The sequence below is a fragment of the Siphateles boraxobius genome, unplaced genomic scaffold (genome assembly GCF_051911475.1).
Source record: "Siphateles boraxobius isolate OS27281-9 unplaced genomic scaffold, OSU_SipBor_1 39, whole genome shotgun sequence".
In the NCBI taxonomy this organism is placed as follows: domain Eukaryota; kingdom Metazoa; phylum Chordata; class Actinopteri; order Cypriniformes; family Leuciscidae; genus Siphateles; species Siphateles boraxobius.
This window is the reverse complement of record NW_027509019.1, coordinates 93,466-121,203: the sequence shown is the minus strand read 5'-3', so window position 1 is coordinate 121,203 and position 27,738 is coordinate 93,466. Positions and strand designations below refer to the sequence as shown.

Here is a 27,738-nt window from a genome sequence, read left to right as displayed (position 1 = left end):
CTGCACATCTCACTGCACATCTCACTGCACATCTCACTGCACATCTCACTGCACCTCTCACTGCACCTCTCACTGCACCTCTCACTGCACATCTCACTGCATCTCTCACTGCACATCTCACTGCATCTCTCACTGCACATCTCACTGCATCTCTCACTGCACATCTCACTGCACATCTCACTGCACATCTCACTGCATCTCTCACTGCATCTCTCACTGCACCTCTCACTGGGCCTGCTCTTCTCCCTGGGCCCCTTGCTCTAACTCTTCCTCGTCCAGACATTACAGTGTTTGTCTTTTTCTGTTTCCAAAAACATCACTCCTCAAAGTCCTCCTTTTAATGTATAAGTGTCAATGTAACAGAAAAAATAACCCCTGCCACTGAGTCTAAGCCAGACTGGAATCAGCTATGGTTGGCCCAATTTACCCAACATAAATCAGGTGTGTGTCAATTATTCAATTGTTTGTTTATTATCAGCTGAGATATATTGTTTTTGAACTGATATCATTGAAGAAGCCGAGGTTTTTATACTGTATCTAAGGTTTGGAATATTGTTTTTGCTATTGTGGGGTGGTGTGTGTTAACATTTGTAAATACTACAAAAACAATCCATAATTTTGTTGGGAGGTATAGCTTGTCTGTTAAGAAAATGTAAGCATTGTGGAAATGTGTTCACTGACTGCATATTGTGTGAAAACTGTATATTATTGCTCTTAATTCATTATGATAAGATTTCCTGCATACAAAATATATTTCTAAAAAGTGCACAGATGTGGAATGTGTCTTAGAATGCAATGTGGATTATGCCAGTACTTACAGAGACAGTGGTGCTTGGTGTAGGGGCACTGGACACTGCTGCGCTGGGTTGGTCAACAGCCTGAGATGTTTCCTGGAATACAAAATATGTTTCTAAAAAGTGCACAGATGTGGAATGTATCTTAGAATGCAAGTTTCTAAAAAGTGCACAGATGTGGAATTTGTCTTAGAATGCAATGTGGATTATGCCAGTACTTACAGAGACAGTGGGGCTTGGTGTAGGGGCACTGGACACTGCTGCGCTGGGTTGGTCAACAGCCTGAGATGGTCTCCTAGCCACACTCAGATTTGGCTTTGCAGCAGCAATGTGGGACCCACCAAATCTTGGTTTGGTAAACTAAAAAAGGGCAAAACAATTTCAATGAAAAGACAAATTGAATTGTAACAGCACATTGGCCAAAAATATAATAAAATGTAAAATGAGAAAATATCTATTGATCCTATCATTCATTATATAACTAAAGGACCTGCTTTCTTTCTTTAACTTATTTTTTTGTCTGTGTATTACCACACTCTACTACTTATACAGATTGAAATAAGCACCATTAGAATAGAAAAATGTGTGGGAAGGTATTGCTAGAATGTGAGTATATAGTAATTTAACAAGTACCTTTTAAAAATGACTTAAAATCAAAAATAGTTTGCACATAGTTTGTAAGAGAAAGCGTTTATTAACAGTAATGAAGGTTACCCTTGAAATGGCAACAAAGCAGATTCATGATGACTTAATTAATAATACGTGTATAATTAATTGTGCATAAGTGGAATGTTACCTGAGAAATACAGAATGAAAGACGTAGCTTCAGTAGCCAGTTGGAAAAATCAAGAGAGATGCCATGAAGGACGCGAGTGTCCTTTAACCCATAATGGCAAAGCCCAATTAGAGAGGAAGAGGAGAATGCAAGAGCAGAGCCCAGAGAAGAAAGAGAGATCACATAGGTTACATTGTTCTTTCACCATTTTACTTGATCTAAACCAACCTGAGACAGTGAAACTGACCAATAAGCAGACTACAGCCGCCCCTGTACAAGGTGTCACAGCTGGCAGGTAGGTGTAAAAACATACCAGCCATTTCCACTGAACTAAAACCTTTATACTAAACGTATATTAAAACTGCAATTATATATATATATAAAAAAAATGTTATTACCTTTGACAAACTTGGTATAATTTTAGAAGTAGGCTGGGGTGGGAGCTGACGCTGACTCTGCGCCATGACCTCCTGTGCTGGTCCAGTAGCGGCAGACCGTTGTTCAACAACCCTTGGTGCTTGTCCAGTAGAGGCTGTGGCCTGCTTAAGACAACCACAAAAATACATAGGCTACAATAATTGTTGAACGAGAAGAATTTGTTCAGTAAATTATACATATTTAAAAAAAATACAAGTTACATCTTTACATTGTTACCTTTTGAGTGTGAAAACCACATATGCACTTTGGGACCGCTCCGAGCAAGGTTGTCTGGCCGCGAGACTGCATCGGACATCTTTCAATCTGTAAACATTATCACACATATAACATAGAATACATGCATTTCTAACTTATCAGTATGAATGCCACATTAATTTATTGTAGTCTGTCATTTATTTTTATTCATGTTCTTTGAAGGGGAGATACAAACTGTAAAATTAGAGATAAAGAGTGAGTAAAGTTTGTATCCTCCTTTAAAAGAACAAGAGAGGAACATTTCACACCTTCAAAAAAACATCCATTCACTCAACATCCCCACCCCCACTGCCTCAAATCTCTGAATCTCCCAGTGCAAAAAAAAAAGGTTTTTTTTTTTTACATAAATAAACATAAATCTCAAATACCTGCAACATTATCTACATACATATCTATAAATAATGATGACATTGAATTAAATGATTAGGATTACAATTATTACATCATGCAAAGGTGACAAAAGCACACTCACCCTTTGGTACACGTCATGCCACTTTTTCTGTCGAGGAGCTGGCCTGTTACCCTCATTTGATGGCCAAACTCCTGTGCTGGCAAACTTTTTTAGCCTTGCAATCCAGTCAGTATCTGACATGGCTTTATGGGATTTTTTTCCAGACATTTTTTTGTTGGGGGGCTAACGGTTAGGTTATATCGTTTTGAACAAAACTACTATAATACAAATTATTTCTTTAAAAAAAGCACACATGATATTTACAATTATAATATATACAATTATATACAAATATAGAATTACATTGTCCGAAAATAAAGTTAAAGTTACCGAAAAATAAGTTTCGCAGTCCTCCGTTAAAATGATGATGCCTGACCTCCGTGACAGTGATGCTCGACGTCTGAACTTTTTGACCTCTGACACGCCCCTCAGGATATGTCATTACTTCGTACACCTTCGGCTCAGTTCGGCAACTTGATTGACACTCGGCTAGCTTCCTGACTCCTCCTCCTAGCAGTGCTAAGCGTAAACGTGCCATCGACATTTCCTTGTACTCTGATTGGTCAAATGTCGAAAATGATAAGGAAAAAGTCAAGAATGGCGCTCTCTGATTGGCTGCAAATGTTATAATGTCGAGAATGGCGCTCTCTAATTGGCTGCAAATGTTATAGCGCGTCGACGTGATTGGCTGTGGCGTTCAACATTGTTCAACATTATCCCCATTTTGACGGACTATCCTTCGGCAGCTGGCGTTCAAGTCCCAGTCTCCCCTGTAGGCGTGGGTTGGAGTCCCACTTCTGACAAACCTAACCTTTGACTCTGAAGCTAGAGTCTTTAACCCTCTGGCAAGTTTATCCAGAAATGCAGTAATGTTGACAAAGCACTGCAATTCAGTTCATGCTAGAATTAAGAGAGGAACATTTCACACCTTAAAAATATCCATTCACTCAACATCCCTCATTTGATGGCCAAACTCCTGTGCTGGCAAACTTTTTTAGCCTTGCAATCCAGTCAGTATCTGACATGGCTTGATGGGATTTTTTTCCAGACATTTTTTTTGTTGGGGGGCTAACGGTTAAGTTATATCGAACAAAACTACTATCAATAAAAATGATTTCTTAAAAAAAAGCACACACGATATTTACAATTATAATATATATACAATTATTTACAAATATAAAATATATATATTGACACTTGGCTAGCTTCCTGACTCCTCCTCCTAGCAAGGCCGGCGCTATGGGCGGGCCTTAGGGGGCCGGGCCCGCCTAGAGAGCTCCTGTGCCACCCCTCCATCCAATTTGCATTTAATAAATTATTTTAATAATAATAATAATAATTTACGTGCAGTATTTATATATTTATTGATGTGTATTTAAGTGCAATGTTTGACTTATAGGCTAATCTTATAAAAAAAAACTCCCGGAAGTTTGACTGATTGTTTACAAAAAAGGGGTTTCCCGCTGAGCCGCTCTGACCGCAGCATCTCGGTAAAGTTATAGCGACGCGACGTGCTCGGTTTTGCCTATTCAGAAACGAATGGAAAGAGAAACTCATGAGATTCCAATCCCAAAAACGTCGACTTCAGCTGTATTTAGAACGTGAGTAGGACAGTTGGTTTTATTACTCTTCGTAAGTTGCACCAGACGTGGTGTAAATTATGCATTTGACACTGATATGCAATATGTGTGTGAGTGTGTCGTAGTTGATTATGCATGGTTGATTTAATACTTAACTTGAGATTTGTGACTATTTGGCTGTTATTATAGGAAGTTGGCTTATAGCATGCTGTGTTCACGGAACAATTCAGACAAGATTCATTAGTTAACATTAGTTAATGACTAACATGAACTAACCATGAGCGATACATTTGTTACTGTATTTGTTAATGTTAGTTAATAAAAATACAGCTGTTCATTGTTTGTTCATGTTAGTTCACAGCCTATAGGCTATAACTGTAACATGATATCTCATGATAGCCGAAATATGATTGGGCAATAGGCTAATTATAGTTAGGATATTGAAATCGGTGTGAAACTGTTGTAGCTAGTGTTGCCACCCGTCCCGGTTTTTCCGGGATTGTTCTTCTTTTTAACAACCTGTCCCGGGAAATTTATAAACTCTCCCTGATATACAAAAGGCTCATAAGAATTATTATATACAAAAGGCTCAAAAAAATTTCAAAAGGCTATGTGAATATGTCCCGGTTTTCGAAAGGCAACGAAGAATATGTCCCGGTTTTCGAAAGTCTACGTGAATATACGTTCAAACAGCGCGCACGGCAGAGAGGTAGAGAGCGCGAGACCTTGCGTGCATGAAGCGCATGTAAGCACCCCCCCCCACAATTTATTTGTTTGTCATAATTAGCCCCCCCCCAAGAATATTAAATGCCCGTCCATTGATTTGTTTCTGCCGCCGGCTCTGCCTCCTAGCGGTGTTAAGCGTAAACGTGCCATCAACATTTCCTTGTACTCTGATTGGTCAAATGTCGAAAATGTTAAGGAATAAGTCAAGAATGGCCCCCTCTGATTGGCTGAAAATGTTATAATGTCAAGAATGGCGCTCTCTAATTGGCTGCAAATGTTATAGCGCGTCGACATGATTGGCTGTGGCGTTCAACATTATCCCCCTTTTGACGGACTATCCTTCGGCAGCTGGCGTTCAGGTCGCAGTCTCCATTGGAGGTGTGGGTTTGAATCCCACTTCTGACAAACCTAACCTTTGGCTGCTCAAGCTAGAGTCTTTAACCCTCTGGCAAGTTTATCCAGAAATGCAGTAATGTTGACAAAGCACTGCAATTCAGTTCATGCTAGAATTAACCAAACATTAAAGTAACAAAAACCACCCACAGTTTCCTCCCAGTTTCGAACTGGGGACCTTCTGCGTGTGAAGGGAACGTGATAACCATTACACTATGGAAACACATCTTCAGGATTCAGACATAAATCATTAGGTGCACGCTTTTTAAAAAGCGTATAAAGGAAATGAGCGCTACACCCACCTAGCGTGGCAAACAGTTTAAATCTTCTGTCAGAAGACAACTGCTGTTTCTGCTCAGTTTCGAACCAAGGACCTTACGCACGTTAGGCGAACGTGATGACCACTACACTACAGAAACCTGTTGATCAGGTCATTAGGCATGGCAGTCTGCCTACAGCTCCTTGGTACGATGGCCTTCACCTGTCTCAAAGGTAAGGGTTTTGTAGCGAATTGCAGCATTTATGTCTAAAGTGCCTCCACTTGGGAGATCCAGTCCTTTACTGCTGCCAAAAGACCGGTACAAAAGTTTTGCTCCAGCAAACAAGTTACAGGAGGAGCTGGCCAGGGTCCCCAGACAACTGTTTTAATGACAGCTTGAGCAAAATGCAACGTGTTGGCCAGGAATCGAACCCGGGTCAAATGCTTAGAAGGCAGATATTCTCACCACTATACCACCAACGCAAGACCATTGGGTGTAGGCTTAAAAAAATTGCATGAACTTATTGACCTGACCTACCAGGCACCATATTAAAAAAGAGGTCTCTAATATAATAATGTAACACGTTTTATACAGACACTTCATATTTAAATGGTATTAGATTATTTTTTGGATTCTCTGGCTTCTGTGAAGCGTTGAGGTAAAATGATGCATGACGCCGTTCCTGGAAATCGCGCTGTCGGGGACAACTACCTGTCTCTGCAACTCCTCTTTAGTATAGTGTAAAGTATCTCCGCCTGTCACGCTATAGTCTGGGGTTCGATTCCCTGATGGAGAGATCCAGTTCTTTACTGCTGCCAAAAGACATTAACAAAAGTTTTGCTCCATCAAACAAGTTACAGGAGAAGTTGGCAAGGGGCCCGGACGACTGTTCTAAAGACAGCTTGAGAAAAATGCAATTCGTTGGGCGGGAATTGAACCCATACAGCAAGAATGGACAGACCCAGGAATTGAACCCATACAGGAAGAATTCTCATAATCAAGGTATTTAATTTAAAAATGTGAGACTTTTTATACAGACACTTCATATTTAAATGGTATTAGATTATTTTTTTTGGATTCACTGGCTTCTGTGAAGCGTTGAGCTAATATGACGCTGTTCCTGGAAATGGGAAGGCTGTTTGTAGCGAGCTGTAGTCGCGCTGATCGGGGGTGACAACCTGTCTCTGCAACTCCTTGTTAGTATATTGGAAAGTATCTCCGCCTGTCAAGCGTAAGACCGGGGTTCGATTCCCCGACGGGGAGATCCAGTCCTTTACTGCTGCCAAAAGACAAGTACAAAAGTTTTGCTGCAGCAAACGAGTTACTGGAGGAGCTGACAGGGTCCCCAGACAACTGTTTTAACGACAGCTTGAGCAAAATGCAATGCGTTGGCAGGTAATCGAACCCAGGTCAACTGCTTGGAAGGCAGCTATGCTCACCACTATACCGCAAGACTGTTGGATGTAGGCTGGAAGCCCTGTTGTGTGGTCAGCAAAGAAATTTTGCAATACATTAGCAGCTGGCAGGTGCAGATGAACTGAAACTCTCTTTGTTTGGACCTGGCACTTAAAAAAAATTGCATGAACTTATTGACTTGACCTACCAGGCTCCATATTAAAAAACAAATTTTTAATAATGTAACACGTTTTATACAGACACTTCATATTTGACACATGACGCCGTTCCTGGAAGTCGCGCTGATCAGGTACATCTACCGGTCTCTACAACTCCTCGTTAGTATAGTCGAGGTATAGTATAGTAGTATAGTATAGTATTTTTAGAAGATGGCTCCTTCCCATAATCTGCCCTGCAAGCAGTGTGACAGTCTGTAAATTCCACAAACAACAGTATAGAGGTCATTCGGCATGGCAGTCTGCCTACAGCTCCTTGGTAGGATGGCCTTCATCTGTCTCAAAAGTAAGGGTTTTGTAGCGAATTGCAGCATTTATATTTAAAATGCCTCCACTTGTTTCCGCCGGGTTTTGAACTGAGAACTTTTCACGTATAAAGCGAACATGATAACCACTACACTACGGAAACTTGATTTGTATGTCAGTCCCACCTCTTCTAGGGTACGCTTGTTCAAAAGCAAATTAAACTATAGACTGCCCAGTGTTTTTAACATGGCAAAAGCTGCTAATTTTGTTGGCAGACCAAACATTTTTTTATTACTGTACAGGAAACCTCAATGGTCATTTGTTTTATTTTTGTCCTTTTCTAAAGAGATTGAACCACAAACATCCCTGCAAGTGTACTGACCTGCTCAACAGAAAATCGCATATGAAATTTTTACAAAAACCACCCACAGTTTCCGCCCAGTTTCGAACCTTCGCGTGTGAGGCGAACAGTCTGCCTACAGCTCCTTGGTACGATGGCCTTCAACTGTCTCAAAAGTAAGGATTTGTAGCGAATTGCAGCATTTATATTTAAAATGCCTCCACTTGTTTCCGGCCAGTTTTGAACTGAGGACCTTTCGCGGCGGGAGTCGAAAATGGTTAAGCTTAACTTCCCTTAACTTTTCCCATTCATTCTCTATGGTAGTGCTTAACACTACGGATGCAATATACCTTTGGCCACACGTAGACTTCCTGGCGCTGTTCCGCTTTTCCGTGGCGGGGAGTTTAAATAGCATAGTGTCATCTGTCAGTCATTCGCAGTGGAGGAGGGGAGACCCGTTTTACGAACGGAGAGATATTTGTTTACCGACTTGTCAGCAAACTTGTTTTGTTTTGTTGCTGTCTAAACTACCTGCAGACAGATTTTCCCTCAGGTGACCGCATATACATTATTATTCAAATATTTTATAATTTAAATTGCATGTATATTGTCATGTAATCGTATTGTTATCGTGTTGAATGGATTGTGACGATAAGAAACAGTAAACTCCTCGTTGTGAATACAGCTGTTATTTTATAAGAGTATCTTTGTTTGTAAAGGTGAATGTTTCATCCTAATCTCTCACTATGCTTAAAATATATGTTAACAGTGCAGTAAGATGTAATGTGCAGTAGTATGGAGGACCAAACTTGCAATTAAAAATGAATAAACGACTTGATAAAATAAAGATGATTCATTTTAATCAAATGTATTTTTGTATATTTTTCCCCTAATTTATAATTTTTTGCTTTTATATTTTAATGTATTTGTATTATTTTTAATTGTATTTATTTATTATTTTATTTATTTGTTTGTTCCATTTATTCTTATATTTATTTATGCATTCATTTATTTGTATATTTATTTATTCCAATATGTATTTATTTCCAGATTTATTTATTTTAATCTTTATTTATTTTTATTTTTATTTCTTTATTTTTATATCTATTCTTAGATTTTTTTGATGTGCATGATAATTAGGTTGGTTGGTCTTGCTTACCAAATATAAATATTAATTAACAAATAAATAAAAGCAGAAAATAAATTAAGGGAAATAATACAAAAATTAGTTTGATAAAGAATAAATCATATTTATTTTATCAAGTCGTTTATTCCTTTATTTATTTTCCTATTATCAAATTTATCTTTTTATTTGTTTACATGTTTATTTATTAATTTAATTTCTGCGGCTTTGGTCCTCCTATAATGTAATTAATATCAGACACACACATATATTACATTTAAATTACAAACAAATATATATATGTGTACAATTTAATGGTATAATTTAACATTTTTAATTAGTTAACTTGTTAACTTTTTATATATACATATATACATTTTTAAAGCAATTTAAATAATGAATATTAAATAATGCAAATTTAATAAACAGTACGTGCTCTAAGGCTGCATTTATTCAGTTAAGAAACAGTAATATTATGGAATATTATAGCATTGTAAAATAACTCTTTTATATATATCACTGATGCTTTAGTATTAACTGTCTTATTTCATTTTGTTACTGTAAGTATTTAAATGCTTATGCTGAGACACTAATGAATACATTCTGATTTCAGAACAGCATCATGAAGAAAACAGTGTTCTTCCCAGGGAAAGTCAAAGTGTCTTTCAGGAAAGGCCCATCAGGCCATTTACGCCGGGACCCATCAGAAGAGGCAAAAAGAATTAAAGACAACCCTTCACTGCAGGACAAGTCAACACCTCAAAGAGAAGATCTGGTCAAGTTGAACGCCCGTTCTGTTGTGTTACATAGAGGAGGGGATGTCTCTGACAAGCAAGACGTGTTGGGAGAATGCATTCTTCAGTTCGGCAAGTACAAGGGCAAGTCTTTCAAGTGGTTATTAGAGAATGATGGCAGCTATGCTTTGTACCTGTCCGATAAGGTTGAGGAAGAAGAACAGGCTGGGCAGTTCAACCCAGAGGGTCCATGCAAGGATAGCCTCATTTCCTTTCTTGAGTATTCAAGAAGCTTCAAGGAAATTGAAGATCTTAAACAGTATCTGTCTCAAAGGCCAGACGCAGTGCCAGTTTTGACAGAGGATGACAATACTGTTGGATTTGGATCCAGAGCACAAGACACTTGGAGGAAGATTTGGGATACCAGAGCAGACGGATATGCTTTCTTTATAATGAGGCAGGAGTGTGTGCCAGGCAGCAAAATGTACAATTTGCAGCAGTATCTTTTAAAACAGCAGCAAAAACAGATGACCAAAAACACTCCTCCGATGCCCTCACAATCAGTTTCCGCTGCAAGACCACCTGTTCCTTCCATTACTGACTCTGATCAGCCTGGTGAGTTAATAAAATTCATGCAAATTTGCTTATATTTATTCTTAAAGCCTGCCTACCTACTGATGCATTTGTTATATTTTATAGTAATGGAGGAGGATGAAGAACTGGAGAGGATGATGCTGAGTATTTCTCCAACAAAATATCTCACACAGCTGAGTAAGTAAATCAAGTATCGTGTCATGTGTGTTATATATACCCATGTCAAATTCTTATAAAATTGGTATAAAATTGTACATACTGGAGAGAAACCATTCAAATTATAATGCTTAATTTTTAGGATCATCTGCAGCCACAGGATCCACAGTCTTATCTACAACAGGTTACTTTACACATCAGTTTTGGAGGCTTATTCGGTTACATACAGACTTATCTTACATTTCTGTTTTTTAATTATCTTATTTGTTGTTTTGGCACTGTTCTTGCCTGTTCTAAAACACATGTTCTTTTGTTCTAACTACTGTTAAGGTTTGAATATACCAGTGGTGAGGGTGAGTGCACTTCATGAATTGTATGCATGCTATTTAAACTGTTTTTATTTGTTGTGAAAAAGTGGACTGTTTACTTACAGACATTTGAACATTATCAGAATTTGCATTACTAGAATAAATAACAAAATACATAGAATAAAATAATAAATAATGATTAGTCATTTAATGTAGTCAAGACAATCAAATACATATCATGTACATTCAGTGTTTTAATATGTTTTTAATTTCCTCCCTGTGCTTTTCCTTGCAGCTCTGCCGCAGCCTCCATCAACATCAGCTCCTGTGTGTAGGCCTTCTACACAGGGTGAAGGCTTTATACCACCTCAAGCAGCACAATCAGCACCTACACCTGCACCAATGCCGTCTGCACTGACTGAAACCCCTGTTCCCAGTTACTTGAACAAAAAAAGTAAAGACAGTTAAACACACGACCATTAAATGTGTTATACACGCATATATATATATATATATATATATATATATATATATATATATATATGCATTTATTTCCTTTGCTTTGTGTTCCGTGCCGTTCTGCCACAGCCTTCACCACCATCACATGCAGTCTCTAGTTCTCCCAATCCACCAGCTCCTGTGTGTAGACCTTCTTCACAGACTGATGGCTCTGTACCACCTCCTGCAGCACAATCAGCACCTACAGCTCCTTCATCAATGACGTCTGCACAGACGGAAGCACCTGTTACTAGCTACTTGCAAGATATTAGCCACTGGAACTGCTCTCTTCATCAAAGAATTTGGATGAAAACAGAGATGGAGTCCATGGGGCTCTGGCCAGGATCACACCCAGTAAGACACCTAATGAATATGGTCTCCTTGTGGCGCTATCCACCTCAGCCTGAGCTTATAGACACAAACATGGGCCTTCCGTCACCAAAGTACTTCCAGCTCCATCCCTTTTTCATTTGGAAACCTGAGCACAGTATAAATGAAAGGCTTAGAAACAACTACATCCTGCCCTGACTCTACAGCTGTCCAAATCCTCATGTTGTGTCCTCAGGTGTGGGAAGACCCCGAGTGATCCTTGGCACTAGTGGGCAATATTACATCCTTGCTTCACGTCTGTGCTGTAAGGCATGTAAAAAATACTGGTTCGCTGATAAACCTCAGTGGGTGGACATGCTACCACAGCAATTCAGAAACATCTTGCCAACCTTCCTCACTCATAAGAAGGCAATCTGTAAAACTGTGATGGATGAACTGAGGCGCTCTGGAAAATCCCCTAATGACAAGGCCAACCAGCTGTCTGAGTTGCTTCACCTTAAGTTTGAAAGAGCCCACCTTGCATACCTTCTCATTGTGCAGAACGTCAGGGATGCTGAAGCAGGGCTGTATGGCCAGAAAACCATCACAGGAGCATTGAGGAAGGATGACACACCTGCTTCGTTTGGGGGTTACGAAGATACTGATGGGTGGCATGGGGTGTCTGTGTCTGCACATTATCTGGTGGAGTGCCTGCTTCAGGAATATCACCGGCAAGAGGCAGCTCTCACTCAGCTCCTTCAAGGAACTTTTGGACAGGTGTTCAGATCAGATCACACACGCAAAGTTGCTAGAAAAGTGACCCTCTCGTCTGGCACAATGTCATCCTACGCTGTGATGAACGAGAACTGGATGATCCTGTCCTGGGTGATGCTGCAGTCTGAGAGTGAGCAATCCTTGAGTTCAATGTACTGTGGGATGGCCAATCGCTACAGTGCTGCTAGCATACCCAAGGCCAAGTACCAGTGGGTGGAAAGGTAAGAATAATCACATCTCATCACACATCACATCAAGATGTGTAAGCAAAGGTAATGAATACATTAAAATTAAAATGTATTTCCCTTTTATGTACTTAGGGACTGCTGTGCTGCTTTCAGAGTGATGGACCCAGGACCCTATGAGCACCAGCAGTGGGAAGCTTGGAGGACCACTGAAGCTACTGTGGCAGAGGTTACATCAGAAAACCTCAAGAATGTAAATGCCGCTTGCCATAAGTACAATGAGGACATGGTGGTTAAACTAGACTTGTTTCACTGTATGCGGCGATTCACCAGGGAATGTGTTTCGGAGCACCATCCTCTGTATAGCTCGTTCTGCCAGTTCCTCTCTTCTGCCGTAGTAGATCAGAGTGACCTGGAGAAACTGAGGAACGCATACAAGTTCTGTGGAATTGAGCCTGCTAATCCCACAAAGCAGCACATCAGAGCGCACTGCAGGACAAAAGTGCCACATCCTAGAGAGCTGGTCCAAAGAGTGGAAGAAGTACTTCACCATTTCCATCTTGCAAAGGATCCCAACAACATCTTCCTTTTTAAACCCTCGATGCTAAAATTGTGGTACAACTGAATCATGTCAAGGGTGAAGGAGCTGCTGTGCCCATCTGGATCCCTGTCAGAGGCACTTCACAGCAAGAGGGGTTTCATTTCCAACAGGCTCAGTGAGTAACGGGTAATCGCGTCTCTCCTGAGCTGTTCCAGGCGCAGGGTATGACTGGTGTCGCACGCTGGAATTATCAGCCGCTGGTGGACCTGAAGCAGCCTGGGCTTGTCTTACCTGGAGTGTTTGACCCTGTTTTGATGATGGAGTTAAACAGGGCATCTATAAGAGTGACTGGGTAACCCAAATATCCAGCCTTCCACATCTCCAGCTGGGACACAAGAGAGAGGTTTGGCCTACAATATGTGGAGCCAGGCTGTCGACCTGTGCCTCTTGACTTTGACAAACACAAAAGCAGGAAGACAGACCTAGGGATGCAAGAAGAGTCTTCATCTGGCACTGAGTTCTCATTTCCAACTCAGGTAAGCCTTTAAAGTTCTTTGATAACAAACTTTTTATTATAAAACAAATAGTTAATAATTCTCGCTCGCATATAACACTAATTTTGCTGAATTTCAGAAATGCTTAGAGGATTCCTCTTCTGCTGAGACCCCTCTTGCTCCTGAACCAGAGGCCACCCCCCAGACTCTCATTTTCAATGTTTTTCTACTCCGAGTGCTGTGACAGTGAAGGAACAAACATCTGAGGAGTTTCTTTTAGATGCAGGTAATTATATTATTCATACAGGCACCAATGTGTGTAATCTGTTTGCCTAATCTATGCACACAAAACAAATACTTCGTTTAATAATTTTGTGAATCTCTTTTAGAACTGCCAAGCACACCACCACTGCCTTTAGCTGCTTCTCCCTGTGCTGCTCGGACTGGACCCATTAAGACAGGCGGTCGAGTCTTTGTGTTGGACCATAACAGATGGACAGATCCAATGAGAAATGCCATTGATGGTTTGCTGGCCAAGCACCATGGGAGCAAGGACCTCCTGACAAAGGTGGATGGTGAATATGCTGCTATGGTACAGAGTGCCTGCACTGACCCAAGCAGCCTTTTGCACTCAACCACAAAGCAGCACATGAGCAGGTACATAAAAAACCTTGCTAAAAAAAAGAACACTAATGCTTCACTCAACACCAGCCCAGAAAAGCTCCTGGAGACACAGCAGTTATGGCAGCTTCTTCACTCAGGCAGTGAAACCATCAGTGTCCCAGTGACAGTACTGCCACCTGCCCCAGTCAATCCTCCCGCAAAGAGTGTTCCTGAGACTGTCTTTCTGGACCAGGCAGCGCTTGAGAAGATGGTGAAGGACATCATAGAGAAGCAGCAGGCAGTTCAGCAGCAACAACAACAGCATATGCTGCAAAAAAAGCACACTAGATCCTGTTTAGCCTGTGGTCAGCCTAATTCTCGATACATGGGTGATGGCACCTCAATACATTTCTTTTATCAAGGTGGTGATGTTAAATACTTCTACTGCTCCAAGAAAGTTTTTGACACATATTCCGCAGAGGGCCTGACCAACTTCAGAATGCCCTTTGAAGACTTTGCAGAGACTCCTTTTTTTCAGCGAGAACTGGAGTCCTCGAAGCAGAGAGGGGCAGAAAATAGGAGGGTGATTGAGGAGAGAAGCAAGAGAAAGTCAGTAATGGAGCATCCTACTGGTCGTCTGTGCAGATTCTGCCACCTACCACTGAAACAAGGACCCAACAGTCCTCATATTCACACTGGTTTCCCTGGAGTGGCAGGCAAATACATTTACTGTCCTGCTAAAGTGTTTTCCCTTTATCAGGCTAAGGGAATGAAATTTCATGGAAAGACTTTCAGCAGTCTCCATTCTATGAGGCTGAGAAGCAGAGGTGGATTGAGGAAAAGAAAAAATGACTTCACTGACAAATGACATGCCCAGACCTCAAATACTGTTTATAGCTCAAAGACATTCCTTGCACAATCTTATGCATATATGTATATACATATTATTGCACTTTTAATGTATATATATATATAATTTTTTTAAATATTTAATTTATTTCCATTTGTTCATTAAAATACCAAAAGTATTGTATTTTATTGTATTGGATTGTGTTTTAGTGTTTTTTTAAGTTCATTTATTGACTTGCATTATTTTATCTTGCTCAGATTTGAAAAACACTAAATGTTAAGCACTGGTACTATTATACTCTGTACATAATTGTTTAATTTAAAATACTTTTTTTCTTGTTTTTTCCTGTTCTCCTCAACTTTAGATATTATTATTGCTGTTGTATAATCTATAATCTATCATTTTAAATTGTTACATTTATTTCCATTGTTAATTAAAATCAAACAATTGTGTCCTTGTTTGCATTGTACTTTAGTGTTTTTAAAGTAAATTTTATTGACTTGCATTATTTTATCTTGCTCAGATGTGTAAACACTAAATGTTAATAACTGTTGTCATTAAACACTACATAATTATTTGATTTAAAAAATCTTGTTTTTTTCCTATGTTCTCCACAGCTTTATATTTTATTATTTTTATTATTAATGTTATTGTTGTTTAATCCAGGGGTTTTCAAACTGTGGGTCGAGACCCATTTGTGGGTCGCAGATTGGGAAGAGGTGGGTCGCGCAGTCACTATTGCAGCGAAATTTACCCGCAGCGTTCTCCTTTTTCCAAAGCGGGCGGTTGCGCTCCGGAGGCGTCTGTCGTTGCTTAGCGCAACCATCAGCTGCTCTCCGTTACAGCAAGGAAAACGCTTGCGGCATTCTGAAAAGTTGAGAAGTTTTTATCTCGATGTGGCGCGGACGCGCTTGGAAAAAACGAGCGCGTCGCACCGCGAGCTTCCATTATGAGCGCGCATACCGCGCACCTACATTTGAATACGCGATATGTGAACAGGCCCTTAATCTGTCGTCTGTTCAACACAGCGCTGTTGACTTTCAGATATGGTCTTCGTAAGAGTGCGTTGTTTGCATTCCCTCGCATGCATTTTGCTACCTACCAACACAAGGAAATTTTATATGTAAAACGTATTTCACATGTAGCTACACACACGAGGACGAAAGTGTTTTCTGCGCTGAACAACGTGGTGAGTTTAACAACACTTTTAGCAGAAATATTAGTATTGAAATTCTAGGTCATGGGCCTACTGTCAAATTAAATAATTTAGAAAATAAAATTATTTGTTGTTATATCAAAACTTTCTTCACTTTATTTCAACAGCCATTAGGCTGCTATTTTAATTCTACATTATTTTGATAATGTACCATAAGTTTGTATTGCAGTTAAACTTGTATGTCTTTCATACTATGACAAGGAGAAAACTGCTCTGAAGAGATCTAACGCCTTCCACCCCACCCCACATTCATGCTTTTTAAAAATCATTTTGGTGGGTCTTGAGATAGATTATTCTTGTCTAGGTGGGTCCTGGAATGGAAAAGTTTGGGAACCCCTGGTTTAATCTATAAGTATTTAATACATTACCTTTTTCAGTTTTACATAATAATATGTATATTTTTGTACTATAAATAAAACGAGAAACTTACTATTTGGTGTTTACTGGTTATATTTCATATATATATTGGATTTCTGTACATAGTGAAACAAATATAATGTAAATATCTCAATGTAAAATGTAAAGGTCTAAAACATTATCAAAATGTTCTTTACAATTATTCACATTCAAATATTTTCTATATTAAAGAAAACTAAACCCTATTATAATGTAAATGTTTATTAAGGTAGTTGCACATTTTGTACATTCTACACAATAACAAATCTTACACGTTTTATTCTATTTTTGTGCACAAAGTTAGTTTATTATATGTAAATCGTACTTAACATGAGTTTCTAATCATTTTTTAATCTAGATACACTTTATGGTAGTTGTGGTCGAGACGAGACTCGAACCTGTAATTTCGTGTATTTTTTCAGGCCCGCCTCCCTGGAATTTCCTGCGTTCTTATTGGCTAGCAACGCTCTACACCTACATGCGACTGGCCCTCCCTGGGATTTCCTGCGTTCTTATTGGCTAGCAACGCTCTACACCTACATGCGACTGGCCCCCGCGTGGAAGGCAGCTATGCTCACCACTATTGAAGACTGTTGGATGTAGACTGGAAGCCCTGTTCTGCGGTCAGCAAGAATTTTCGCAATACATTAGCAGCTGGCAGGTGCAGATGAACTGAAACTCTCTTTGTTTGGACCTGGCACTTAAAAAAATTGCATGAACTTATTGACCTGACCTACCAGGCACCATATTAAAAAACAAGGTCTCTAATTTAATAATGTAACACGTTTTATACAAACACTTCATATTTAAACGGTATTAGATTATTTTTTGCATTCACTGGCTTCTGTGAAGCGTTGAGCTAAAATGACGCATGACGCCGTTCCTGCAAGCCGCGCTGATCGGATACAACTACCTGTCTCTGCAACTCCTTGTTAGTATAGTGGAATGTATCTCCGCCTGTCACGCGGAGACTGGGGTTCGATTCCCCGACGGGGAGATCCAGTCCTTTACTGCTGCCAAAAGACCTTAACAAATGTTTTGCTCCAGCAAACAAGTTGCAGGAGAAGTTGGCAAGGGGCCTCGGACGACTGTTTTAAAGACAGCTTGAGAAAAATGCAATGCGTTGGCCGGGAATCGAACGCATACAGCAAGAATGGACAGACCCAGGAATCAAACCCATAGCAAGAATGCTCGTAATCAAGGTCTTTAATTTACAAATGTGATGCGTTGGCCGGGAATCGAACCCCGGTCAACTGCTTGGAAGGCAGCTATGCTCCCCACTATACCACCAACGCAAGACTGTTGGATGTAGACTGGAAGCCCTGTTCTGCGGTCAGCAAGAATTTTCGCAATACATTATCAGCTGGCAGGTGCAGATGAACTGAAACTCTCTTTGTTTGGACCTGGCACTTAAAAAAATTGCATGAACTTATTGACCTGACCTACCAGGCACTGTAGTGATCTTTTTCTTTGTAGAAAAGTTAGAAGCTCAGACCAGGAGACAATGGAAGTTTTCCTAGCAGAAGTTCTTTATTGCTTGTCGGTAGCTGCAGTCATTCCAACATCGTCTAACTAAGGGAACTTTACATTGTAGTTTATATACATTTCAAGGGGGAGGGATTACATTGTGAGGAACAAAGCATTAAATGAGCTGAAACATGAGAACAGAACGGTGCAGGACTTCTCGCACTGAGATAAGAACTCCAAGACAAATGGTCTCAGTAATAAAATGGCAGGATTTCAAACTTGCGCACCATATTAAAAAACAAGGTCTCTAATTTAATAATGTAACACGTTTTATACAGACACTTCATATTTAAACGGTATTAGATTATTTTTTGCATTCACTGGCTTCTGTGAAGCGTTGAGCTAAAATGACGCATGACGCCGTTCCTGCAAGCCGCGCTGATCGGATACAACTACCTGTCTCTGCAACTCCTTGTTAGTATAGTGGAAAGTATCTCCGCCTGTCACGCGGAAGACCGGGGTTCGATTCCCCGACGGGGAGATCCAGTCCTTTACTGCTGCCAAAAGACCTTAACAAATGTTTTGCTCCAGCAAACAAGTTACAGGAGAAGTTGGCAAGGGGCCACCGACGACTGTTTTAAAGACAGCTTGAGAAAAATGCAATGCGTTGGCCGGGAATCGAACGCATACAGCAAGAATGGACAGACCCAGGAATCGAACCCATAGCAAGAATGCTCGTAATCAAGGTCTTTAATTTACAAATGTGATGCGTTGGCCGGGAATCGAACCCGGGTCAACTGCTTGGAAGGCAGCTATGCTCACCACTATACCACCAACACAAGTCTGTTGGATGTAGACTGGAAGCCCTCTTCTGCGGTCAGCAAGAATGTTCGCAATATATTAGCAGCTGGCAGGTGCAGATGAATTGAAACTCTCTTTGTTTGGACCTGGCACTTAAAAAAATTGCATGAACTTATTGACCTGACCTACCAGGCACCATATTAAAAAAAAGGGTCTCTAATTTAATAATGTAACACGTTTTATACAGACACTTCATATTTAAACGGTATTAGATTATTTTTTGGATTCACTGGCTTCTGTGAAGCGTTGAGCTAAAATGACGCATGACGCCGTTCCTGGAAGCCGCGCTGATCGGATACAACTACCTGTCTCTGCAACTCCTCGTTAGTATAGTGGAAAGTGTCTCCGCCTGTCACGCGGAAGACCGGGGTTCGATTCCCCGACGGGGAGATCCAGTCCTTTACTGCTGCCAAAAGACCTTAACAAATGTTTTGCTCCAGCAAACAATTACAGGAGAAGTTGGCAAGGGGCCGCCAACGACTGTTTTAAAGACAGCTTGAGAAAAATGCAATGCGTTGGCCGGGAATCGAACGCATACAGCAAGAATGGACAGACCCAGGAATCGAACCCATAGCAAGAATGCTCGTAATCAAGGTCTTTAATTTACAAATGTTATGCGTTGGCCGGGAATCGAACCCGGCTCAACTGCTTGGAAGGCAGCTATGCTCACCACTATACCACCAACACAAGACTGTTGGATGTAGACTGGAAGCCCTCTTCTGCGGTCAGCAAGAATGTTCGCAATATATTAGCAGCTGGCAGGTGCAGATGAATTGAAACTCTCTTTGTTTGGACCTGGCACTTAAAAAAATTGCATGAACTTATTGACCTGACCTACCAGGCACCATATTAAAAAAAAGGGTCTCTAATTTAATAATGTAACACGTTTTATACAGACACTTCATATTTAAACGGTATTAGATTATTTTTTGGATTCACTGGCTTCTGTGAAGCGTTGAGCTAAAATGACGCATGACGCCGTTCCTGGAAGCCGCGCTGATCGGATACAACTACCTGTCTCTGCAACTCTTCGTTAGTATAGTGGAAAGTATCTCCGCCTGTCACGCGGAAGACCGGGGTTCGATTCCCCGACGGGGAGATCCAGTCCTTTACTGCTGCCAAAAGACCTTAACAAATGTTTTGCTCCAGCAAACAAGTTACAGGAGAAGTTGGCAAGGGGCCACCGACGACTGTTTTAAAGACAGCTTGAGAAAAATGCAATGCGTTGGCCGGGAATCGAACGCATACAGCAAGAATGGACAGACCCAGGAATCTAACCCATAGCAAGAATGCTCGTAATCAAGGTCTTTAATTTACAAATGTGATGCGTTGACCGGGAATCGAACCCGGTCACCTGCTTGGAAGGCAGCTATGCTCACCACAATACCACCAACACAGGCCTTTGAACGTAGACTGGAAGCCCGGTTGTGCGGTCAGCAATAATTTTTGCAATACTTTAGCAGCTGGCAGGTGCAGATGAATTGAAACTCTCTTTGTTTGGACCTGGCACTTAAAAAAATTGCATGAACTTATTGACCTGACCTACCAGGCACCATATTAAAAAAAGGGTCTCTAATTTAATAATGTAACACGTTTTATACAGACACTTCATATTTAAACGGTATTAGATAATTTTTTTGGATTCACTGGCTTCTGTGAAGCGTTGAGCTAAAATGACGCATGACGCCGTTCCTGCAAGCCGTGCTGATCGGATACAACTACCTGTCTCTGCAACTCCTTGTTAGTATAGTGGAAAGTATCTCCGCCTGTCACGCGGAGACTGGGGTTCGATTCCCCGACGGGGAGATTCAGTCCTTTACTGCTGCCAAAAGACCTTAACAAATGTTTTGCTCCAGCAAACAAGTTACAGGGAAGTTGGCAAGGGGCCCGGACGACTGTTTTAAAGACAGCTTGAGAAAAATGCAATGCGTTGGCCGGGAATCGAACCCATACAGCAAGAATGGACAGACCCAGGAATCGAACCCATAGCAAGAATGCTCGTAATCAAGGTCTTTAATTTACAAATGTGATGCGTTGGCCGGGAATCGAACCCGGTCACCTGCTTGGAAGGCAGCTATGCTCACCACAATACCACCAACACAGGCCTTTGAATGTAGACTGGAAGCCCGGTTGTGCGGTCAGCAAGAATTTTCGCAATACATTATCAGCTGGCAGGTGCAGATGAACTGAAACTCTCTTTGTTTGGACCTGGCACTTAAAAAAATTGCATGAACTTATTGACCTGACCTACCAGGCACTGTAGTGATCTTTTTCTTTGTAGAAAAGTTAGAAGCTCAGACCAGGAGACAGTGGAAGTTTTCCAAGCAGAAGTTCTTTATTGCTTGTCGGTAGCTGCAGTCATTCCAACATCGTCTAACTAAGGGAACTTTACATTGTAGTTTATATACATTTCAAGGGGGAGGGATTACATTGTGAGGAACAAAGCATTAAATGAGCTGAAACATGAGAACAGAACGGTGCAGGACTTCTCGCACTGAGATAAGAACTCCAAGACAAATGGTCTCAGTAATAAAATGGCAGGATTTCAAACTTGCTCAGCATGCCTCTTCACCCGGTAAAACAATGAGAACAGGAAAAGCCTAGCCTTCTCGTACTGAGATGGGACAGTCAGGAATATCCTGCTGGGAACCCCTACCATTTGCAGAGATTTCCTGGTCTCATCATTTATAAACTTTCTCAATATAAAATACTATTGTATTGGAAATCTAAATTAAACATTTAAATAAAATTTGTAATCCTACAGCACCATATTTATAAACAAGGTCTCTAATTTAATAATGTAACACGTTTTATACAGACACTTCATATTTAAACGGTATTAGATTATTTTTTGGATTCACTGGCTTCTGTGAAGCGTTGAGCTAAAATGACGCATGACGCCGTTCCTGGAAGCCGCGCTGATCGGATACAACTACCTGTCTCTGCAACTCTTCGTTAGTATAGTGGAAAGTATCTCCGCCTGTCACGCGGAAGACCGGGGTTCGATTCCCCGACGGGGAGATCCAGTCCTTTACTGCTGCCAAAAGACCTTAACAAATGTTTTGCTCCAGCAAACAAGTTACAGGAGAAGTTGGCAAGGGGCCACCGACGACTGTTTTAAAGACAGCTTGAGAAAAATGCAATGCGTTGGCCGGGAATCGAACGCATACAGCAAGAATGGACAGACCCAGGAATCTAACCCATAGCAAGAATGCTCGTAATCAAGGTCTTTAATTTACAAATGTGATGCGTTGACCGGGAATCGAACCCGGTCACCTGCTTGGAAGGCAGCTATGCTCACCACAATACCACCAACACAGGCCTTTGAACGTAGACTGGAAGCCCGGTTGTGCGGTCAGCAATAATTTTTGCAATACTTTAGCAGCTGGCAGGTGCAGATGAATTGAAACTCTCTTTGTTTGGACCTGGCACTTAAAAAAATTGCATGAACTTATTGACCTGACCTACCAGGCACCATATTAAAAAAAGGGTCTCTAATTTAATAATGTAACACGTTTTATACAGACACTTCATATTTAAACGGTATTAGATAATTTTTTTGGATTCACTGGCTTCTGTGAAGCGTTGAGCTAAAATGACGCATGACGCCGTTCCTGCAAGCCGTGCTGATCGGATACAACTACCTGTCTCTGCAACTCCTTGTTAGTATAGTGGAAAGTATCTCCGCCTGTCACGCGGAGACTGGGGTTCGATTCCCCGACGGGGAGATTCAGTCCTTTACTGCTGCCAAAAGACCTTAACAAATGTTTTGCTCCAGCAAACAAGTTACAGGGAAGTTGGCAAGGGGCCCGGACGACTGTTTTAAAGACAGCTTGAGAAAAATGCAATGCGTTGGCCGGGAATCGAACCCATACAGCAAGAATGGACAGACCCAGGAATCGAACCCATAGCAAGAATGCTCGTAATCAAGGTCTTTAATTTACAAATGTGATGCGTTGGCCGGGAATCGAACCCGGTCACCTGCTTGGAAGGCAGCTATGCTCACCACAATACCACCAACACAGGCCTTTGAATGTAGACTGGAAGCCCGGTTGTGCGGTCAGCAAGAATTTTCGCAATACATTATCAGCTGGCAGGTGCAGATGAACTGAAACTCTCTTTGTTTGGACCTGGCACTTAAAAAAATTGCATGAACTTATTGACCTGACCTACCAGGCACTGTAGTGATCTTTTTCTTTGTAGAAAAGTTAGAAGCTCAGACCAGGAGACAGTGGAAGTTTTCCAAGCAGAAGTTCTTTATTGCTTGTCGGTAGCTGCAGTCATTCCAACATCGTCTAACTAAGGGAACTTTACATTGTAGTTTATATACATTTCAAGGGGGAGGGATTACATTGTGAGGAACAAAGCATTAAATGAGCTGAAACATGAGAACAGAACGGTGCAGGACTTCTCGCACTGAGATAAGAACTCCAAGACAAATGGTCTCAGTAATAAAATGGCAGGATTTCAAACTTGCTCAGCATGCCTCTTCACCCGGTAAAACAATGAGAACAGGAAAAGCCTAGCCTTCTCGTACTGAGATGGGACAGTCAGGAATATCCTGCTGGGAACCCCTACCATTTGCAGAGATTTCCTGGTCTCATCATTTATAAACTTTCTCAATATAAAATACTATTGTATTGGAAATCTAAATTAAACATTTAAATAAAATTTGTAATCCTACAGCACCATATTTATAAACAAGGTCTCTAATTTAATAATGTAACACGTTTTATACAGACACTTCATATTTAAACGGTATTAGATTATTTTTTGGATTCACTGGCTTCTGTGAAGCGTTGAGCTAAAATGACGCATGACGCCGTTCCTGGAAGCCGCGCTGATCGGATACAACTACCTGTCTCTGCAACTTCTCGTTAGTATAGTGGAAAGCATCTCCGCCTGTCACGCGGAAGACCGGGGTTAGATTCCCCGACGGGGAGATCCAGTCCTTTACTGCTGCCAAAAGACCTTAACAAATGTTTTGCTCCAGCAAACAAGTTACAGGAGAAGTTGGCAAGGGGCCACCGACGACTGTTTTAAAGACAGCTTGAGAAAAATGCAATGCGTTGGCCGGGAATCGAACGCATACAGCAAGAATGGACAGACCCAGGAATCTAACCCATAGCAAGAATGCTCGTAGTCAAGGTCTTTAATTTACAAATGTGATGCGTTGGCCGGGAATCGAACCCAGGTCAACTGCTTGGAAGGCAGCTATGCTCCCCACTATACCACCAACGCAAGACTGTTGGATGTAGACTGGAAGCCCTGTTCTGCGGTCAGCAATAATTTTTGCAATACTTTAGCAGCTGGCAGGTGCAGATGAACTGAAACTCTCTTTGTTTGGACCCGGCACTTAAAAAAATTGCATGAACTTATTGACCTGACCTACCAGGCACCATATTAAAAAACAAGGTCTCTAATTTAATAATGTAACACGTTTTATACAGACACTTCATATTTAAACGGTATTAGATTATTTTTTGCATTCACTGGCTTCTGTGAAGCGTTGAGCTAAAATGACGCATGACGCCGTTCCTGCAAGCCGCGCTGATCGGATACAACTACCTGTCTCTGCAACTCCTTGTTAGTATAGTGGAAAGTATCTCCGCCTGTCACGCGGAGACTGGGGTTCGATTCCCTGACGGGGAGATTCAGTCCTTTACTGCTGCCAAAAGACCTTAACAAATGTTTTGCTCCAGCAAACAAGTTACAGGGAAGTTGGCAAGGGGCCCGGACGACTGTTTTAAAGACAGCTTGAGAAAAATGCAATGCGTTGGCCGGGAATCGAACCCATACAGCAAGAATGGACAGACCCAGGAATCTAACCCATAGCAAGAATGCTCGTAATCAAGATCTTTAATTTACAAATGTGATGCGTTGGCCGGGAATCGAACCCGGTCACCTGCTTGGAAGGCAGCTATGCTCACCACTATACCACCAACACAGGCCTTTGAACGTAGACTGGAAGCCCGGTTGTGCGGTCAGCAAGAATTTTCGCAATACATTAGCAGCTGGCAGGTGCAGATGAACTGAAACTCTCTTTGTTTGGACCTGGCACTTAAAAAAATTGCATGAACTTATTGACCTGACCTACCAGGCACTGTAGTGATCTTTTTCTTTGTAGAAAAGTTAGAAGCTCAGACCAGGAGACAGTGGAAGTTTTCCAAGCAGAAGTTCTTTATTGTTTGTCGGTAGCTGCAGTCATTCCAACATCGTCTAACTAAGGGAACTTTACATTGTAGTTTATATACATTTCAAGGGGGAGGGATTACATTGTGAGGAACAAAGCATGTAAATGAGCTGAAACATGAGAACAGAACAGTGCAGGACTTCTCGCACTGAGATAAGAACTCCAAGACAAATGGTCTCAGTAATAAAATAGCAGGTGTTCAAACTTGCTCAGCATGACTCTTCACCCGGTAAAACAATGAGAACAGGAAAAGCCTAGCCTTCTCGCACTTAGATGGGACAGTCAGGAATATCCTGCTGGGAACCCCTACCGTTTGCAGAGATTTCCTGGTCTCATCATTTATAAACTTTCTCAATATAAAATACTATTGTATTGGAAATCTAAATTAAACATTTAAATAAAATTTGTAATCCTACAACACCATATTAAAAAACAAGGTCTCTAATTTAATAATGTAACACGTTTTATACAGACACTTCATATTTAAACGGTATTAGATTATTTTTTTGATTCACTGGCTTCTGTGAAGCGTTGAGCTAAAATGACGCATGACGCCGTTCCTGGAAGCCGCGCTGATCGGATACAACTACCTGTCTCTGCAACTCCTCGTTAGTATAGTGGAAAGTATCTCCGCCTGTCACGCTGAAGACCGGGGTTCGATTCCCCGACGGGGAGATCCAGTCCTTTACTGCTGCCAAAAGACCTTAACAAATGTTTTGCTCCAGCAAACAAGTTACAGGAGAAGTTGGCAAGGGGCCACCAACGACTGTTTTAAAGACAGCTTGAGAAAAATCCAATGCGTTGGCCGGGAATCGAACGCATACAGCAAGAATGGACAGACCCAGGAATCGAACCCATAGCAAGAATGCTCGTAATCAAGGTCTTTAATTTACAAATGTGATGCGTTGCCCGGGAATCGAACCCGGCTCAACTGCTTGGAAGGCAGCTATGCTCACCACTATACCACCAACACAAGACTGTTGGATGTAGACTGGAAGCCCTCTTCTGCGGTCAGCAAGAATGTTCGCAATATATTAGCAGCTGGCAGGTGCAGATGAATTGAAACTCTCTTTGTTTGGACCTGGCACTTAAAAAAATTGCATGAACTTATTGACCTGACCTACCAGGCACCATATTAAAAAAAAGGGTCTCTAATTTAATAATGTAACACGTTTTATACAGACACTTCATATTTAAACGGTATTAGATTCTTTTTTGGATTCACAGGCTTCTGTGAAGCGTTGAGCTAAAATGACGCATGACGCCGTTCCTGGAAGCCGCGCTTATCAGGTACAACTACCTGTCTCTGCAACTTCTCGTTAGTATAGTGGAAAGTATCTCCGCCTGTCACGCGGAAGACCGGGGTTCGATTCCCCGACGGGGAGATCCAGTCCTTTACTGCTGCCAAAAGACCTTAACAAATGTTTTGCTCCAGCAAACAAGTTACAGGAGAAGTTGGCAAGGGGCCACCGACGACTGTTTTAAAGACAGCTTGAGAAAAATGCAATGCGTTGGCCGGGAATCCAACGCATACAGCAAGAATGGACAGACCCAGGAATCTAACCCATAGCAAGAATGCTCGTAGTCAAGGTCTTTAATTTACAAATGTGATGCGTTGGCCGGGAATCGAACCCAGGTCAACTTCTTGGAAGGCAGCTATGCTCCCCACTATACCACCAACGCAAGACTGTTGGACGTAGACTGGAAGCCCTGTTCTGTGGTCAGCAATAATTTTTGCAATACTTTAGCAGCTGGCAGGTGCAGATGAACTGAAACTCTCTTTGTTTGGACCTGGCACTTAAAAAAATTGCATGAACTTATTGACCTGACCTACTAGGCACCATATTAAAAAAAAGGGTCTCTAATTTAATAATGTAACACGTTTTATACAGACACTTCATATTTAAACGGTATTAAATTATTTTTTGGATTCACTGGCTTCTGTGAAGCGTTGAGCTAAAATGACGCATGACGCTGTTCCTGGAAGCCGCGCTGATCGGATACAACTACCTGTCTCTCCAACTCCTCGTTAGTATAGTGGAAAGTATCTCCGCCTGTCACGCGGAAGACCGGGGTTCGATTCCCCGACGGGGAGATCCAGTCCTTTACTGCTGCCAAAAGACCTTAACAAATGTTTTGCTCCAGCAAACAAGTTACAGGAGAAGTTGGCAAGGGGCCACCGACGACTGTTTTAAAGACAGCTTGAGAAAAATGCAATGCGTTGGCCGGGAATCGAACGCATACAGCAAGAATGGACAGACCCAGGAATCGAACCCATAGCAAGAATGCTCGTAATCAAGGTCTTTAATTTACAAATGTGATGCGTTGGCAGGGAATCGAACCCGGCTCAACTGCTTGGAAGGCAGCTATGCTCACCACTATACCACCAACACAAGACTGTTGGATGCAGACTGGAAGCCCTCTTCTTCGGTCAGCAAGAATGTTCGCAATATATTAGCAGCTGGCAGGTGCAGATGAATTGAAACTCTCTTTGTTTGGACCTGGCACTTAAAAAAATTGCATGAACTTATTGACCTGACCTACCAG

At 41.3% G+C, this 27,738-nt stretch overlaps 9 non-coding genes across 9 annotated transcripts; 6 read left to right on the top strand and 3 right to left on the bottom strand.

Annotated features, from left to right (window-relative positions):
• Positions 1-18,606: 18,606 nt before the first annotated feature.
• On the top strand, positions 18,607-18,678 carry trnad-guc (transfer RNA aspartic acid (anticodon GUC)). Its single transcript has one exon. It is a non-coding gene; the product is annotated as a tRNA-Asp (tRNA).
• Positions 18,679-18,904: 226 nt separating this feature from the next.
• trnag-ucc (transfer RNA glycine (anticodon UCC)) lies at positions 18,905-18,976 on the bottom strand. The gene has a single exon. It is a non-coding gene; the product is annotated as a tRNA-Gly (tRNA).
• Positions 18,977-19,316: 340 nt separating this feature from the next.
• On the top strand, positions 19,317-19,388 carry trnad-guc (transfer RNA aspartic acid (anticodon GUC)). The gene has a single exon. It is a non-coding gene; the product is annotated as a tRNA-Asp (tRNA).
• Positions 19,389-19,613: 225 nt separating this feature from the next.
• On the bottom strand, positions 19,614-19,685 carry trnag-ucc (transfer RNA glycine (anticodon UCC)). Its single transcript has one exon. It is a non-coding gene; the product is annotated as a tRNA-Gly (tRNA).
• A 340-nt stretch (positions 19,686-20,025) lies between these two features.
• trnad-guc (transfer RNA aspartic acid (anticodon GUC)) lies at positions 20,026-20,097 on the top strand. The gene has a single exon. It is a non-coding gene; the product is annotated as a tRNA-Asp (tRNA).
• Positions 20,098-21,947: 1,850 nt separating this feature from the next.
• Positions 21,948-22,019, top strand: trnad-guc (transfer RNA aspartic acid (anticodon GUC)). Its single transcript has one exon. It is a non-coding gene; the product is annotated as a tRNA-Asp (tRNA).
• Positions 22,020-24,167: 2,148 nt separating this feature from the next.
• Positions 24,168-24,239, bottom strand: trnag-ucc (transfer RNA glycine (anticodon UCC)). The gene has a single exon. It is a non-coding gene; the product is annotated as a tRNA-Gly (tRNA).
• A 2,265-nt stretch (positions 24,240-26,504) lies between these two features.
• Positions 26,505-26,576, top strand: trnad-guc (transfer RNA aspartic acid (anticodon GUC)). Its single transcript has one exon. It is a non-coding gene; the product is annotated as a tRNA-Asp (tRNA).
• Positions 26,577-27,214: 638 nt separating this feature from the next.
• On the top strand, positions 27,215-27,286 carry trnad-guc (transfer RNA aspartic acid (anticodon GUC)). The gene has a single exon. It is a non-coding gene; the product is annotated as a tRNA-Asp (tRNA).
• The last annotated feature ends 452 nt before the right edge of the window (positions 27,287-27,738 follow it).